The sequence below is a fragment of the Sebastes fasciatus genome, chromosome 20 (assembly GCF_043250625.1).
Source record: "Sebastes fasciatus isolate fSebFas1 chromosome 20, fSebFas1.pri, whole genome shotgun sequence".
NCBI classification, from domain to species: Eukaryota; Metazoa; Chordata; class Actinopteri; order Perciformes; family Sebastidae; genus Sebastes; species Sebastes fasciatus.
The window spans coordinates 9,703,775-9,722,873 of NC_133814.1; the positions used below are offsets into that span (position 1 = coordinate 9,703,775).

Consider the following 19,099-nt stretch of genomic DNA (forward strand, 5'->3'; position numbering starts at 1 on the left):
TTTCTTTGCCCAAATTGTTGGTGGCTAGTGGCCACCTGCTGTCTGCTAGCTCTGCTGACCACACACCTCCATGGAGCCACACACATTTAACCTTTACACTCCCGCCCAACAGGGACAGACAGGTGTCTCAATTCCTTTCTCTCTCTCTCTCTGTGTGTGAGACCATAGTTAACTGTGGTAAAGTAAGTAAGTAGTTTTAACGGCACTTATTTCTTTAACACATTCATTAATCTTTCAGAGGTTGTAGCGGGCTAATTTTTAAAGCTAGAGTGAAGATACTGGTATCATATGAAACTAGAAAAACCAGGAGTCCATTGGTACCAACGAACGTCTAATGTCATGTTGTTTCGTCACTAGAAGCAGGCTAAACAACGCTCCAAACTTGTGCTAAATTTTGGTGAGAAAAATTGGAATGGCCATTTTCAAAGGGGTCCCTTGACCTCTGACCTCAAGATTTGTGAATGAAAATGGGTTCTATGGGTACCGACGAGTCTCCCCTTTACAGACATGCCCACTTTATGATAATCACATGCAGTTTGGGGCAAGTCATAATCAAGTCAGCACACTGACAAACTGACAGCTGTTGTTGCCTGTTGGGCTGCAGTTTGCCATGTTATGATTTTTAGCATATATTTTTTTTATGCTAAATGCAGTACCTGTGAGGGTTACTGGACAATATTTGTCATTGTTTTGTGTTGTTAATTGATTTCCAATAATACATATAAACATACATTTGCATAAAGCAGCATATTTGTCCACTCCCATGTTGATAAGTGTATTAAATACTTGACAAATCTCCCTTTAAGGTACATTTTGAACAGATAAAAAAATGTGATTAATTTGCGATTAATCATGGACAATCATGCGTTTAATCGCGATAAATATTTCAATCGATTCACAGCCCTAGTAAATATTATTCAATCAGACCAAAACAAAAATCCTTAAAAAAAAAAAAATCATGACAGTTAAGAAAAAAAGATGTAGCTGTCATATGAGACATTTGCTGATATGCAGGTTTTTGGAACAAAATCCTGTACATGTCCTTGAAATCTACCCATTTGTTCCTGAATCTTGCCAAGAAAGCCTGAGGACACAGATTATATTTTCCGCAATGACACAGACAGATAAAATGTCCAGATCCCTTCCTCCTTGTAATACATGGTGTACTGGAACAAAATCCTGTTCCAATAGATGGAGGTGTAGGCCATCTATTACAAAGCTAAATACAACAGAAATCGCATACTATGTATTTTATACCCAATATGTGTTCAACTATCGTTCAACATAACATTGTGTGAATCAACAGTAGCGTGTATCGTTTTGGACGTACTGAGCAGTAATTTATGTCGTCAATTCCTGACAGCATTCTTGCTGGTTGGAGACGCGTAACCACGGTAACCAGTACCAACCTCATGCGACCAAAACGATAATTTGTGAGAATTAAAGTCTGAACTAATTTAAAACAACATATTACACCTAAAAAAAAAAGTGAAATCTTATACTTATACTTAAAGGAGTGTGTGTGTAACATTTAGGGGCATCTATTGAGAGAAATGGTATATAATATTAATAAGTATGTTTTCTTTAGTGTATAATCACCAATGAGCCGTTTATATATACATACTGTAGGGAGAGGGTCCTCTTCACAGAGTCGTTGCACCGTAATGTTTCTACAGTAGCCCAGAACGGACAAACCAAACACTGTTAACTTTTCCTGCTTGGGCCAGAGTCTATAACATTACTCGCTCCCATCGCCGCCGCTCTCTCTCTCTTGTTTCAACACTCACTTCCCACATACGCACACACTCTACGCACTGGCTCTGCTCCAAATGGCTCTCACCTCATCACTAGACACTGCCAGATCCTACACACTGGACCTTTAAATTGAAGCGGTATTGATGTTACAGAGCTGTCCATCAATGTCCGTTATGAGCGTGGTCGTCACTGCCGCATTGCATTGTGGGATATCAATGCCGCAGTAGTGTCCAGCGTTGCATACTGTAATATTTCAACGGAAATAGTATGCAATTCACAAACTGTTGGTTTCATACTAAGGTTTCGGACATGCTAAAATATCTCACATACTGTTGTATGGAATTCCAGACACAACCTATATGATTGACATAAGCTGACAGGAAGTAAACATGAGCCCAAGCTGTTGCCTATGCAATGCAATTCTGTTAAAATGATCTATACACTATAGCTATAATGAAATATCAAGTACAAGAAGTCATGTTTTATGGTTGCACTGCAAACTTTAGGATCTCGTAAAATTTAAAATAGAGTGCTGTGGGTTTGTCCAAATCACCAGTTCATTCACTTAAAAGCTTCTACTGGTTCCCCACTTTGAGACACAATATGAAGTCCAAATTGAGATCTGTGTTCCCGAGGGATTCTTTACAGACATATGGTGTGGGCAGTAGGTGATTTGTTCATTTTTAACAGGGGGAATTGTTCAACAAAAATGGAGAAAAACGCTTCCAAAAAAACATCAGTCAAACATTAGTTTCAAATTAGGTTTTAGGTGTCAGTCTTATTAGAGCTTATCTTACCCATTTGACACTGATGATTGACAATCATATAGAGGGAAAGATCCGTCACAGAAGAGACAGACAGACACACAGAAACCTTAATAGACCAGACTGCAACACAGCTGCAGCTCCAATCTTTACAGGTTTGTTAGTAGAGTGCAAACCTCTGTTGACTAGATTTCCAGTATTGTTCTCTCTACTGTTCTTTTAAACCACACATAGAGAACCACATTTGGGTTCCTTGTATTGAAAGGGTGGAGGAGATGACATTATGCTTGATGTACTGTGGAGCTGGTCAGATTCATTGTGCCAGTCATGATGAGCCTTCACTGTTAGACTTTTCTGAAATGGATGCTTCTGGATACTAAACCCATTTTCCCCAAATAGTTTTTGACAATATATGCATTACAGTATAAATCACAATTTATTGGCACTTTCCCCCTATATGTTGAAATATAAGTGAGGTGCTACATGGCAGCGCATCCATATGGATGATAAATCTGAAGGGGATGACAATATCTATTGACCCAGGCCTCCTCCAACCTGGCAGTATGTCAATTTCCCCAAGTCTCTAAACAGAGAAGGCATCATTTACCCTTCTGTACTCTCCGAGCACTCCTCCGTATTGATCCGCTGTGATGTTGAAAAACAATCGGAGACGTGCCCCTCTCTAGTCAAAGTGATCAATAATGTGGGCTTGCTTTGTTTCATTTAATGTGTGCCATACAGAGTCTGTGTTCTCTTTACTTTTAGTGCAAGGTTCAAAGGATTTAGGTGTTTGTCTGGAAGGTAAGGCTATATGCGATGCCAGTGGAAAATTAAAATCTACAAACAAATTGTCATAATAACTTACATAATAGTAAATTTGTTTACTATTTTGCACATTTAAAGGACAGTGTGTGAGATTTGGCGGCATTTAGTGGTGTGGTTGCAGATTGCAACCAACTGAGCACTCCTGCGCTCACTCCTCCCTTTCCAACACTGCAAAGCCATCAAGTGCAAAACCGTTGTAACGCCATTCTTCTCACTCAGAGACCATCCGTATACCATAATAACACTACTTTAGGAGCAACGGAAGTCAGATGGCGGCTCACGTTACCGCAGTTTCCCGAGCGTTATGGAGAAATACGGTGGCCTTTAAGTGACGTAAAAACATGAAAGTGAAAGTGAAATTTTGCCGGTCATATTTGACTTTGACCATTTTCAAATTACACTTAAACTTGAGTTAAGTCATAACATAAAATATATAATTCATCAATAACATGTGCAAAGGGGAAAAAGCACAATCTCTTATTATTACACTATATTGTAGATGCGGACAAAAAGAAACTTTCGTATCTGCAATGTGTGTTAAATACTTAGGCCAACATCAGCCATTATGTATTTACAGTATGCCTATCTGTCTAATCCTGATGTCTGGGAACTTCGCTCCCTTTGACAGTTTACAGTGGAACACCTGAAGTAAGGCATTCCCACACAAACACACACTCCCACACACACATACCTGTGTCTGAGTGACATCCTCGGTGTTGAATTCCTACCCACCTGTGTCAGGTCTGTGGCTGTGGGAAGGTAGACAGCTGTACAAAGCTCAGCGGTGGCTGTTGTGCTCTGTAATCCTCGGTAAAGTCCCTATGACAACCTGCGGCGACTGCTTCAAAGACGAGAGGCCTTTTCTCAATACAGAGTAGCCCGAGTTTGGACTAGTTTCGACTCGGCAAGTTCAATACAACATATCAAAACTTGACATTATAGCAGTCCTAGGACAAAAAAAATGTTTTTTTTCTCCTTTAAATTTCTGTCACGTAACAGTTAGTGGTGGGATGGCAGAGATTTCATCAGTAGTCGAGACATTCAATGCATTTCAAACCAATGCATGCATTACCACTGACTTTCTGCTTTGTGTCTCTTTTAAAAGGCGTACTGTTTTTGTGTTCCTCACAATAGCTGAGCCCCCTCACTGTTTCAGGTCAAAGGGAATACACCAGACTTCTCAAGTTGTCCAGGAGGGCGTTGCAGTCATTGTCCCTCAGGAGAATACAGAGCATTGTCCCAGTATTGTACTGGATCACTGAGGATACAATACATGCGACTAGTATACTGAAGAGCTGCTCTTCAGATGACCTGTTAACTCACCTGGATGGAATGTGACTCACATACACACACACACACATAAACTTGTCACCAAACTCCCCCCCGACATCGTCATCATTACAAAGGCCAGCATGGATTAAAGGATGAGTTACACGCAGTGTTTTTCAGTCCAAGTAATTGAGTCCAAAGTTCAGGAAAAAGCTGTTACACTTTCCAGGCTGTAATCGTGATTACAGATTGCAGAAAGTGATTTTTAGATGTCAGCAGCAACCACATTTGATTTTAGGTTATCAGTAAGGATCCCATTAAATTAATGATATATTGGCAAAATGGGAAAAACAGGACAACTTCCCGTTATTCTGACCTGAGTTTCCACAATTGCTGATGTTGTCGTCTCACCAGACCAATGTAAATTAAGTTTAGCTACACATTCGTAACAACAGTGAAACCAGAAATAATTGTGTTGCTTTTTTAAATTTGCTGAATTGTTTGTATTAGTGTTAATATTGGATTTAATCTGACATACTTCTTTTTTTTACCAAGTGGGAGATAAGCTGTCAGAAATTCCTGATATCTCTGCCTCGGAAATTACAAGTAGCAGGCTGACGTGAAGGATTATTCCCTCTCAGCCACATGTAATTATGGTATGTATGATTCAACGTGAATGCGGCATAACCCATGAATGTATTATAAGAACTAGAAATCAAACTCAGATGGCACCCATTCCTTCCAATGAAAGATATTTCTCCTGATTTCCGCGTTGTGTGGTCCATTTCACATACTGTGTACACAGCAGTGTCTCTTTCTCTGACCCTGCCTGCTCATCCCATAGACTTAAAGGTGCTCTATACAATATCCTGAGCATTAACATAGCAGCAAACAACAACTTGCTATGTAAAGATATAGAGGAGCGATGGCTACCTGAGTAGAGAATGAAGTCACTCTTCCTCTGTGTGTGTTGTAATCCAAGCTTCTCTGTGCCTTTAAGTGCATGTTCGTGCATGTGAGCGTGCCCCACTGGCTAGCTCACGGCCGCCACTCTGCACTGCTCTCATATGGCGGGTACAGCAGATAGCGCTGTCCCGACTGACGGTGCCGTTGCAGAAATGTAGCACCCACCTTCCGGTTAAACAGTGTTAGCTCTGTTTGCAATGTTGCTGTGTTAGCACCGTTAGCTGCGAGCCGCAGTCTCAACCACCGCCATGTTGAGAGCCGTACGGAGGCAATAGAAATGCTCCCAATTTCGCATTTTATCACCTTTAATGTAACACATGCGTTCATAGGCTCTAAGGAAGGAATGACATGTCAGCATGCTGATGTTTATCGGGTATAATGTTTGTTCTTTTCACCATCTTAGTTTAGCTTGTTAGCAAGCTAATATTTGCGAATTAGCACTAAAACTGAAGTCCAGCTGAAGCTGATGTGTCTTTAGTTTTGCAAATATTTGGTCATAAACAAAAGTCTTAAATTGTGACCTGGTGATGGTGCTAGATGTAAAGAGGACCACCAAAGGTTTTACAAGTCATCCTGAGGGGAACATGAATGTCTGTGGGACCAGCGGCCCATTCACACAAAAAGGCATATAAATGCCACAATAATGCGCAAAGTATTTATGCGTCTGCGTATAAATGCTACGGTAAGAGTTATAGTATAAAAAGCAAGTGTGACCACTTATAGTGGATGGGGAAGTGGATGGGCCCAACAAACATACGACTTTTAACCAGGAGACCCGTATTCAAAACCGTTGTTTTCCGTTTTTTTGTTTTGTAAGTTACGTTAGTGACGATTGTCACGTTTTTTATTGACATTTGTAACGTGTTTTCCATAGTTGGGTTACATTGTTTCTGTACATATTTTCCTTGGTTTACGTACTTATTTAAAGCCCAACCATGACGTTTTTCCTTCCCCTAACTAAGTATGTTTCTTGCCTGAACCTAAGTTGGTGGTTTTCTTGTCTAAACCTAACTGCGGAGGTTTGCGTGATGTACAAATGACACACGAAAAGGCTAAAATGCGTACTCTTGACATGCGGAATGTCTGTGTAACGTTGTGGTATTTATACACCTTTCCGTGAGACCGGGTTGGTGTGACAAACCTTACTGACAAACTAACATCCATGGAGCCATGCTAGTTGTATGTATACAAATAACACAAATTATCACACAAAATAACAATATAAAGCTTAATTATTGACCTTGTTTGCTGTTTGAGGTCCAGCCTGTCAAGAGTTTCTTATATAATGGAAGTCTATGGGTAACATCCAGCGAAAAAATGTGGACCAACTCTTTGATTGACAGCTGTTCTCCTTCAGCACAGAAAACACACAGGAATTTGTGCTCCGCACCAAAGATCTCAACGAGAAAACAATGCCTCGCAGATTACCATTTTTTACACACAAACACAGCACACAGACACGGACCAATGAGAGAGTCCATAGAGTCGTAGCATCTGTGCACTGTTAGCCTGTGTGTTGTGTGAAAGCCAGTGGCAGGGCCATACTCTCAGCCTTAACTGCAGGGCAGAGCTCTGCGGCGAGCTGGGTAAGTATAGGGCACGGCAGCGCTGTGCATTATCACATGGGTGTGCCCTACGAGCTCGCTGCTGCTTGAAAAAAATGTTTTCAATTGAGGAGTAAAGAAGGCACGCAAAGTGGCAGGCATGCCTGCACAGGACCGTCGCCTCACTGTGTGACATGGGGAAATTTGAGGGTCGTAATAAAAACTGTTTAAAGGTGAGTCATTACGGAGAGAAAAGGTGAGCTGCTTCTGTGAAACCCAACCTGATGTCATCCTCTCTTATCATATTTCGCCTTTTACTGCAGGTCATTGTGGTTAAACAGTGTCTCTAATAAAACCTCACAGTTTTGCTGCGTTGGTTGTTTACAGGGAGCGATAGCAGCCGTCCAAGTGTGTTTATTTCTTGCCTGTTTTTTTTTTTTTATTGAATAAACTGTGAAGGAAAAAAGCGTCTTGGTTGAGAGAAAAACTTGGGGGGGAACAAATGAAGTTCAGATGGTTCCTGCTTAGCGGAACCATTCTGGTTTTTCACTAAAACAAATATTTTGACTCTCATTCAGTTATATTATAAATGTACTCTTTGTGTAATAGGATTGGGGGAAATCCATAATGATGTGTTGATGTGTGTTGACAGCATGCTGACCAACAATAACACGCTTCCAGCTTTTTGGGGCCCATTCACAACCTTGTGGAGTAACAATGCGAGGAGGAGGTGAAGCTTCAGGTGGGTCATGCAGTGTTGAGATGCAGACAAAACAACATGAGAAATCAGCTTATCGCTTGGCATCCGACATCTCTGTTGCAACAAGATCGAGAGCGGCTGAAACGAAATGTTGCATTCAGTGAGACATTTGGTTTCTCAATTCAAACGCATACTGTATACAGGGTTCGAAAAGTGATCTTTTCTTCTTTTTTTCTTTTCAAACAAAGATTTAAGACACATTAAAGTCAAGTGTCCACTTTTCAGGAACAGAAAGGAAAACAGCTGTGCATTTTTTAGGCTGTTTATCCTGTCTCCATACAAACACCCTTCAACTAAAAAACACAAATATAACCAAATTGGATTTGCATCAAGAAGGAATTGATACCTATTTCTAGAAGCAGGTGTTACATTTTTTCAAGTAGTTTAGTGTTTCAAATCTCACTCTCTCAATCTCACATTTTGAGAATTACAGGGATACAGATAAGAAGATCAAGAACAGGAGCAAACACTTAGCCTGGCTCTGTCCAGAGGTTGAAAAAAAAAATAATAAAACCACAAATTGGCCTGTTAACTCGCCTGGATGGAATGTGTCTCATACAAACAAACACACACACAGAAACACCAACTCCCCCTGACATCACCGTCATTAAAGGCCAGCACGGATTAAAGGATGAGTCACATGCAGGTTTTCTTTAAATCAGTCCAATTGATTCAATCCAAAGTTCAGAAAAAGCGGCACTCTGTTGTTGTTTTTTTTTTTTAACAGATTGAATAAACAAGATTCAACATGAGCTCTAGAGGTTTCCCCCATAGACTGTATACAGTATAAGAAGTGGACATAGTCACTGTGACGTCACCCATTGGTTTGTGGACTGCCGGTTTTTGCAACCAGAAGTGATACCAAGCTGGAGAAGAGGCTGGACCGAGGGCTAGGGAGGCGGGGTTTAAGGAAACGCTATTGCGCTTGCTCTTTGGGCCTAATGGATTCGGAAGATTGCCGGATGATCTTTGGGTACTTTATCACTCGGCAGTCGAGTCATTTTGACTTCATGCGCCACTGAGCAACTTTCATAGGAATGAACGGGAGCCCGCCTTGAAACCTTGTTTATTGAAGTAAAAAAATCAAGTGAGAAGTAGGGTCATTTTCTCATAGGCTGTTTTCGAAACCGCATACTGCATACTACTGAGGAGCGCAGTATGCAGTATACAGTACATACTGTATACTGCGTTCCTCAGTAGTATGCAGTATGTGACAGTTAAAGTGATGTATTTAGCAGTATGCTAGACGAGGCTTAAGCCTTCAAACCAGCTCTTAAAGCACAGGACAAAAAAACTAACTTGTACCACTATTACAATATTATCAAAAAATACAACTTTGATTTTGTTGTTTATGTTGTGCTTGTTTACTTTATAAGATACTGCAGGTTTAAACTATTTATTCTGACAGCTCATAAAGAAGTCCGACAAACAGGATCATCAACGAGGAGAGACGGGAAATATAAAACATTCATCCACAACGTTTACTTTACTCAAACTGCTTTTTCAGTTACAGCAAAAGGACTGATCTCCCTCCAGATATTAGAGAAATGTTAAAAAAGTGTCATGTTGTCTCATCAGGAACCTCTCTGCCCCGTCAGAAGCTGCTCTTTCCCTCTCCTCTTCTCTCTCCTCTCCTCTTCTCTCTCCTCTTCCTCTCCTCTCATCTTCCCTCGCCACTCTGCTGCTCTGCAGCCGCTCTGTGAGCGTCACTGGCCGGCTCTCCAGCGAGCTACGCCCGCGGGTGATTGTGGAGCTTTTTAACTCGAAAAAAGGCAAATAAACACAGGTTCCTGTTAATTTATAATGGACATCTGTGTTGTGATATTTAAACAAACTATCCGTCAACAAGGAAATCAAAGCCTCTCGTCTACAGACCGGTCTCTAGAGAGCTCCAGCAGCTCATAGCGGTCTCTGAGCGTGACTACCCGGCTTGCTGGCAGCGACCCGGGCAGGCGCTCGCTGGCTGTCACGGTATTCTGTGGAGCTTCTAAACTCCGACAACGGTGGAACAAATGTTCGATTCGCCATCTAACTTCGTAAAACTGCCGATATTAATAATCTACACAGTTGATTTCTCGCCTCAAAAACTTTCAGAAGTGAATTTAGTGTTGAAATAGCTACAGAAAACGTAAAAAAAGAGCAGCTTCTGGCTGCTGTTTTTATACCCGTAGCCTGTGCTGTTCCGCCGCTTTGCATTGTGGGATACAGTAGGCGAGATAGACTGGTCCGATGCATACTGGAGAATTTTTCCAAATCAGTACGTCATCCGGGTATTTCTGGCATACTGGAGATTTTGCTTTTGTTCGCATACTGCATACTACATACTACATTTTGGCCAAATCAGTACGTACTACTAGTATAGTATGCGGTTTCGAAAACAGCCATAGACTTCTATACAATCAGACTTCATTTTGCAACCAGAGGAGTCGCCCCGTGCTGGCAATTAGAAAGAACGCAAGTTTAAGGCACTTCCTCATTGGCTTCACTTCTCAGACCTCCAGAGGTTGCCGCCTTACCACACAGACATGAAACTGTACTAATCTCATTTAACGTTTGACAAGAAAGTGAATAAGCATATTTTAAAAAAATGTCTAACTGCTCCTTTAAATGTGCTTAGTTACTCTCCAGCTAAGCTAAGCCAACTGTGTCCTGGCTGTAGCTTCATATCTAACAGACAGATGAGACTGATATTGATCTTCTCATCCAACTCAAAGCAAGAAAGCGAATAAATGTATTTCACAAACTATTCCTGTAACTGAATATCTTCACATGAAGTTGGACAACAACAAGTTAGGTCATAAAACACAGGAGTGGAGTTACAGCACAGGTGACGTCAGGCTCTTTTAATGACAGCGGAGCTATCAGCTGATCTGTGCTGCACTTCGCAGCAGTAAGCAATCAGCTTCTTCGATAGGTTATCTGACAGGTGTAACTCAGGGTAATAAGGCCACCCTGTAAAAATGTGCTGATTAGCACTCCACACAGGTTACAGTTTATGTGTGTGTGTTCTCTTGTGCAGGCATCCCCTCGTTGACCCCTCCATTTTCCTCTGCATCAAATTCAAACATTTAGCCAAGAATCTTGGACCGCACGCTACAGCTACCGTGCGATTTACCGCGGCGTGTACGGAGGATTTTCAAAGCCGTGCGATTCAATGATCTACAGTCGTGATGTCATTCATGCAACAAAAACTGGCCTATAATCATTCTGGTCACTTCTTCTGTGCTATGAATTTCCACGGAGGAGGATGATATATCAGAAGCTGGACGCGGCTGTAAATATAGACACACCAAGCGCTGGTAGATCTGATAGGTACTACTTGCAGTACCCCAAGGACAAAATAAAAATGCCAGCGTTGGTCTCTTGACATGGTGTTTGTGTGGGCGCCGAGCTTTTTAAACTTCATCAACATGCCACAGAATCCTCCGTTTGATTATTTGACAAGTTAAGCTGCGGAAATCAATGGAGTGTGGAGCACGAGGGGCCTCAGGAAAACTTTGAAAACTAGTAGCCGTCTCACCACAGAATTATACCTTTATGAGCCCGAGCCTGACCCACTGAAAGAGACAGGCAGCTTAAACAAACATGAACCCCTTAACCACTACCACCACACACACACACGCACACACCAACGACTGCTTTCAGAGCGTATCACAGCTCCAGGTCTGCAAGCAGAGGCCGAAAGAAAAGCTCCTGATTAAATAGTTTTGGAGCGTGCGTCGCTCCGGCTCGGGGAGCTCAGTAGCTTTGAAGCTGTGTTTGGCAGTTATCTGCTGTCGGGACTGAAGATAACGCGGTTAGACAGCGCTCAGACACGATGTTTACAAACAGTCAGCGGCGCTGTCAAGAGACATCCACGGTGATGCAGACATGTGGCTCAGCAGAAGGTAAAACCAGACGCTGATGATTGGGCACATGGAGCTCGAAAACCTGGATGTGCTTCTTCTACCTGCTGCTGCCAGACACGCCATAAAGCACTTTGTGTAAACTTTTGAATCGGCTCATATAGCGGTCCCTGTTTTTCATCTGTTAAAGGGGCAGTTCAAGCAAAAACATATTTTCTCACCATAACTGTGCAGATACAGCCTTGGGTTTATTTGTCTCTGAGATTTCTTCTTTACCCAAAGAGGACCTATTATGCTCAATTTCAGTTGCAATACTTGTATTTTGGGTTTCTACTAGAACGTGTTTACATGCTCTAATGTTCCCGAAAAGCCCAGTCTGCTCTGATTGGTCAGCTGGTCTACTCTGTCGTGATTGGTCAACCAAACCAAACTCTTCGGACTCCGCTCCAGCTCCGATCTAACTAGCTTTGTTTGAGGGTGTGCCAAACTAGTCGCTATAGGCAGGTATTATGCAAATGTGTTACTTGGTGACATCACCGCGTTACGTAAGAAAAGGCGGGACTTCAAGCAAGGCTTTCAGGCAGTTTAGGAGCAGTGTTTCTGTGGGGGAGAGTAACTCCCTTTGGCGTGGACAGGAGAATATTTTTATGTGATTAATTTATGCGTCTATTTGTTGTTTTTGTCATATGTTTTCACACAGAACTCAAATATGACGAAAAAAACAACACCAGCTTTCACACCATGAATAAAGGCATCAACCAATCACGCTGTGCGGAATGGGTTGAAGTGTGTCCGTAGTCCAAACCAGGACGGCAAACTTTATTAGTCCTTTCAACCTTGACAAAGGCAGCGCAGACCAGATCCACTCCTTGCGTTCTTACCTTTCACAATAAAAACCCTAGACATTACTATTATATATATATATTACACTATTCGCAGGCGAGTATTTCACATTTTCATGTTGTTTATTCGTCACGCCCCCAGAGTGTAAAGGCCTAACAGCAATATTGTAAAATAGTGTTGTAGCCTCCCAGAGCATTACATGTAGGCTATAGACACATGTATAACATAGGACTGTTACACAATCAGAGCCATTGTGAGCGATCTAAGAAGAAAGGCAATAAGTCAGTTAAGTCCCTTGTTGCTTTCTACCTCTAATCCCATCCGAAGCAGAAAGGTGTCGATACCTCGCTGTCTGTGCCGCCTGTTCACTGAGTTATTGAGCAGCAGCTCAATGCTCCGGATCTCCAAGCATGATGCATGGCGGTACACGTGTGGAGTCCACAGGGACCCGAGAGATGCCGCTGACATTGGGGACACACAGCCAGGCCTGGTGAGCTGGGCGCTGTATAGTCCACAGGCACCACATGTCAGGACATCAAGATGGATGGTAGAGATTTGCTCTGTGTCCAGAGGATGGAGCATAATTTAGACCAGATGCTGAGCGACTCTTGTCCCCACTGATGGACTGGTTAGCTGTCTGCGGGGATGATGATGCAAGACAGTTTATGACTAAACTGATTTAACACAAGTAGGTCAATTTACTCGTCATTTAGAATACTACTACTAACCCTAAACATGGGGAGAGAAAGACGGCCCAGACTGGAATCAAACCACGAACGATGCGGCTATATAAAACTATTTTGGTTGCCCCTGGTTCGGAAGTAAAAGTCCCACTCATTTTTCCCATTAGACAGTTTTATGTTGCTCACAGTTGGAGCTCTTCTATGGTTTGGATCGGCATGACAGTGTCTCTCGGTTAAATCATCAATCCAGCTATAACTGCGTTGGAAAAATCTGATCTATGATAAAATGTCGAAGGTACAAGCTTGTTTAAATAAAACTTTCAGAGCTCATAATTCTGTTCATTTTTACTTTTGGGGTCAACTTTGGTTGAATTCAGCAACTATCCGGATACGTTGTTTTTGGACTTTGACTTATACTACAGAACAAAAGTCAGGATATCTCGGCCTCTGCTGCATTGATTTTGACCAATCCTTTTTAATTGAATTCCCCTAATTGAAGTGCAATACTATAATCCTAGAATAACCACTTTAAGCCATCTAGCTTGACACCCTTTGCAAAGTAAGGACTGCTAAACAAATGACCAAACAAATAGAAAAGACGACATGGAAACATCCCTTCTTCAGTGCTCTGCAAGAGTACTATCATACTGTTGCACATTGCACTTTTAAGGGGAACTTGCATCCTTCAAAATTAATAACTTTGCAACCAATGTTCATCAATCATACACAGGACAATTCATCACAGTATAAGAGGTGCATTGCTGACATCATAAACACAGGCTGCCAACAGCAGTTCAGCATGATATAATTGCTTTCGTGCAAAATTAGTATTACATCACACACCTTTGAGTGAAAGAGCAAGACATAACAGGTTGAAAGACAACATAATTGTCAATTACAACATATTTGTGATATCTATGTACCAGCATAAGAATGTCCTCCTGTACCAGTGGGCAACCTCCGGGTCTGAAAAGTGAAGTCAATGCAGAAGTGCCTTAAACCTGCATTCTCTCTAATAGCCAACAGGGGGCGACTCCTCTGGTTGCAAAAAGAAGTCTGATTGTATAGAAGTCTGTGAGAAAGTGACCCTACTTCTCACTTGATTTATTACCTCAGTAAACATTGTAAACATGATTTTATGGTCTCAATCGCTAGTTTCAAGTCTTCTTCAATACAGCATGATGTTCATTTAGTAAATTGTGGTCCCATTTAGAGTCAAATAGACCATAAAGCAGGGGATACTTTAGGGCAGGGCTACGTTGTGGTTGACAGGTCGCTACCATGACTTTGTCCGGTCTGGGAGTTGTCCGTGTTTTCATCTTACAACTTTAACACTTTCACAGTGTTTTCAGTTCATGAAAGTTACGTAATTGTAACATTGAAAATGTCTTATTCAGCGTTCGGTTGTAGCTCCAATCTCTCGTGTCATTTCTGGTTGAAACCAAGATGGCAACAACCAAAAACCAAGATGGCGACGGCCAAAATGCCGAACTCAAGGCTTCAAAACAGCAGTTCACAAAACCAATGGGTGACGTCACAGTGACTACGTCCACTTCTTATATACAGTCTATGTCAAGTAGACATTCAAGGGCACTTTAACAATTGCTGTTGATGAGAGAGGGGTGGCCATTTCACAATAACACTTCCCTTTCAGTAACGTTCAACCAGGCCAGATTCTGTATAACACTCCTGAAAAAGCAGATTAGACTGTTTTCCTGTCGGACAGGATACCATTAACATGCCCTGATGCTGGTGGTGTGGTAAAGCCTTCAGTGTGTAGCAGCCGCCCCTATGACTAGAGGTATTTAACTGAATTTTTAATGGTTAAATCTAACTCTTAATCTAGACCTAGAGAAGAGTACTTCACTGTCCCATAACAAAACATTGTCTGGGTGTGTGTGTGTGTTGTGTGTGTTTTGGCACGACATCCTGCTCTAATAGGCCCTAATAACCATGATGTCATCCACCTGTTTTTTTGGCTTGAGGGCAGCGATGACTGATGGGACAATTTTGAATAATCTTCTTATCTGATCTGGAGCTCATGAGCTGAAACACAAAAGAAATTACAAACCATAAATTTGAAAAGTCGTCTATTCCGAAATACCCTGGGGGTTTATCCACTTTGGGGGAAAATGGTACAATTCTCTAAAATAATGTTGATCAAGTCTGAAAAAGTGTTTGTTTTGTAGACCAAAGCATTTGCTTTCATAGAATACACTAATTTGGTTTCATTTACCCTTTCAATCACTTTGTGGTTGGGGATTTCTACCTGAACTGTTCTCATTTCATGGAAGATTCACCTGTATGGCCCTGAAAGGAAATGTGAGGGTTCTTGAATGCAACAGCAGTGAAATGACCTTTTAGAAGATGCAGCTGTCCTCTGAATATCCTGTCCTTTTATAACATTGTGTACTGTAGGTAGCTCTTTTGTGCCTACGCAAACACTTTCCCCCCACTGAATCAAACATTAACCCCGTGTTTAAAACGTCTCGGGGCAGCCAGGTTAATGCAGTGCCCGAGTGACCCAACAGCGTACTGTCTGCCCTCTGAGGAGATTCACCATTAACCTCAAGTTCAGCGCTACAAAAATAGGTGTCTTGAATTCACACTGCATTGAGAAAGGTCTTCTCTTTCTGTAGATTCTTTCATTGCATCAATGGAAAACACTGTGAAACCCCAAATGCTGCATGGGTCTGAATATGAGCCATACGGTGGGTAACGTCAGTGATGAGAAGATAAGTTATTGCTGATCATTTGTCTCGTCGCTGAGCACAAACTGCCCGGAGGAAGCATTTTTAATGAACCGCATCCCTGTTCAAACCAGTTTGGTAGTTGTGGTCCAGACACATGCCAGTTTGTTATTGCGAAAACACTCCTTTGAATTCTGGTTTCCTTGGAAATAGAATAGTATAGACGGGGAGGCTACTATCATTTACCTACATCAGCCTGAAAGGAAAAACATTTGCACAGTCTCATGGTGTATTTTCTTTTCCCTGAGGATAACATTATGTCATTAAAAATTATAGTCAGGTGTCTAGTCAGGTAAAGAAAGAAAGACAGAAAGAAAAAGAAAACCATCAGAAGGAAGGTTCAGTCTCTGAGTTGAAAATTAAAAGTACAGCAACAGGTTTTAACCATAGTGGCGTGAACGAATCTTCTTCAAAAGTTCAGAAAAAGGAGAGGCTGTCGGAAAAGAATAACTGAAAGAACAAAATTGGTTGTTTGGGGCAAATACATATGTATACATGTTCAAGTATACTTAGACTTTTCTGTATACTTGTCAGTATGAGCCAAGTATACTTTTCTGTATAAGCAAAGTATACTTAAACTTTTCTGTATACTTGTCAGTATAAGCAAAGTATACTTAGACTTTTCTGAATACTTGTCAGTATGAGCCAAGTATACTTTTCTGTATAAGCAAAGTATACTTAAACTTTTCTGTATACTTGTCAGTATAAGCCAAGTATACTTAAACTTTTCTGTATACTTGTCAGTATAAGCCAAGTATACTTAAACCTTTCTGTATACTTGTCAATATGAGCCAAGTATACTTTTGTATACTTTTGTTAAGTATATCTCTGATAAGTACATAAAATAGAGTTTTTGCATGTTTTTCGCAAAAAATAAAGTCCACGTTTCTAGTCTTTTATTAAATAATATGTGTGTATATTGTATTCAATCTGCAGCTACCCAGCTACCCCAAGTTATTCACACGGAGTTAAAGGATAGGTTGACATTATTCGTTGAAGGAAGCCAGCTAACATTAGCTTAATAATGTTAAGTTGACCTGCGTAGGGTTATCAAAATGTTAACATTAAGGCCTACACGTATACAGGTATTTTTTAAAAACGGATATTTTCCTCTACGTTCTGGCCTCTCGTCCACGCGCAAACAGAGCTTTGGGTCACAAAAACGGCTATTCTTGAAAATGCCTTCTAAGGTTCAGATTTTTTAAAACTCCGGTTACTTTGTATCTGTGTGGAACGTGGAAAACGGGGCGTTTGGGAAACCGTTAGGGTGGTAACATAATTCTTTGACCCTTAACTTGTGATCTCACTTGTGGTGTGTAATGGAAAATATACTGACTTATGTGACATATTGACTTTGCTCTTCTGTAATGGAAATGTGGTGAACTGACGCCGAAAGCACCCCCAGAAGCACAGTTCGCCTTTTTATCATGTATGTGTATTTTTGTTTTCACACCTGTCTTACAGACGGGTCTAGACTAGTTTGACCTGAGTTTCTTAAAAACGTACGACTCACTTCTGTAAGCTAAGTAACCGCATCATGCTTGATAAGATAAAATAGAAGCCTCAATACATTTCTGGTGATTAGTCACCAGAACAGACTTGCAACTGTTTATGCTATGTGTGTTTTGCTGAACAACCATTGACTGCAACAATAAATAAGATATAGACATTTGTTGTTCCAGTATCTTTATTGACAGTTCTCATCTAGCAAGGTATTAGGACAATTTGGAGTCGTTTTTGCATTTGAGTGTGGACGAAGATATTTTGTAAAATGAAGGTCATGTGGACAGATTTCTTTTTTTTTTTAAAAGTAGGGGACATAGTTTTTAAAAATATTTGTATACACATAGACAGTGCATAAAACCCAAATTAGCTAACGCCTCGTGGGGTATAACGTCATCACTGACAAATAGTAGACGTTAAAGTATAATTTTAGAGCGTTGCATTTCAAAATAATGCTCTTGTTATTTTTTTCACTCGTATGTTACACGTTATTTTCATGTGATGTCTAAAAACTGTGGGTCATCTGGGGCTCTTTGGCTCTGCAGGGTGATGTTTCTCTAAGCAGCTGAAGAAAAACTCAAAATAAGAAGAAAGAAAGACGAGGGAAAGCTCATGTAGGAAGAAAACCTGAAGTAACCCATCATAAATGGCATGTTAAATACAGTGAGTAGCCGACATCAAGAAGGTAAATTACAGTCAGAATGCACCAAACCTCACAGATTGATGGAATAACAGCACAAGATGATATAAGAGTTGTTGTTTTTTTTTTGCCTTAATTAGAGTTCACGTCACTTATCTGACGTAGTAATTACATTCTTATCTCCCTGTATTTGCTTTATGCTTATCAGACATAGGCACTCCTGTGCAGTTTTGACGGGCAGAGCACAACACAGCACGCCAAGGTTGTGGGTTTGATTGCCAGTGGGACCACCTATGCTAAAAATGCACGCACTTCACAGTACACTAAGGCAGCTTGGGTAAAAAACATCCACCAAAACAGGCTGCAGAGTGTTTGCCTGCCAAGACAACACAAGAGGAGATTTACTCAGCCATAACAACCTCAATGCAAGGTCAGGCTTCTCCACCACACTCGAGGACTGAAATTCATTTGAATACCTTTGGCAGCGTGCAGAAGTATGAGTTGGACGAATGTAGAGTGGCTCTCCAGAATATTCAAATTGTTGATGCTGAGGGTTCAACGACATCTACGAATGTTATGATGACCTCTCGTAATTGCACACTACAAGAAGTGATGTTTTGAAAGAAAATATGCTTCAAACTTTACTTGTCTGTGGTGAGACCAATAAAATAGAGGTCAGTGTGTGCGTCTGTTTTGGCGCGTGTGTGTATAAATGCTGTATGTGAAGGTGTCATGTCATAACAGAAGGTGAAAAGAGACGTGCGTGTGATGACCAAGAGAGAGGAGTATGGCGGTGTGTTGATTGGCACACATGGTTTTTCTGGGATTGTGTGTTCGTGTGTGTGCGTGTGTATGTACTTCCTTTGTAATGATAGCCCTCAGTCTCTCACCAGGCGGCCAGGCTACTCCTCTAAACCTCATGGTCTCTGCCAACCCCCACGGCCCAGAGAAT

General features: G+C 41.2%; 1 protein-coding gene across 1 annotated transcript in view; it reads right to left on the bottom strand.

Moving 5' to 3' along the window:
• mlst8 (MTOR associated protein, LST8 homolog (S. cerevisiae)) overlaps positions 1–19,099 on the bottom strand; it is a 118,211-nt gene that overhangs the window by 69,780 nt on the left and 29,332 nt on the right. The window lies entirely within an intron of this gene.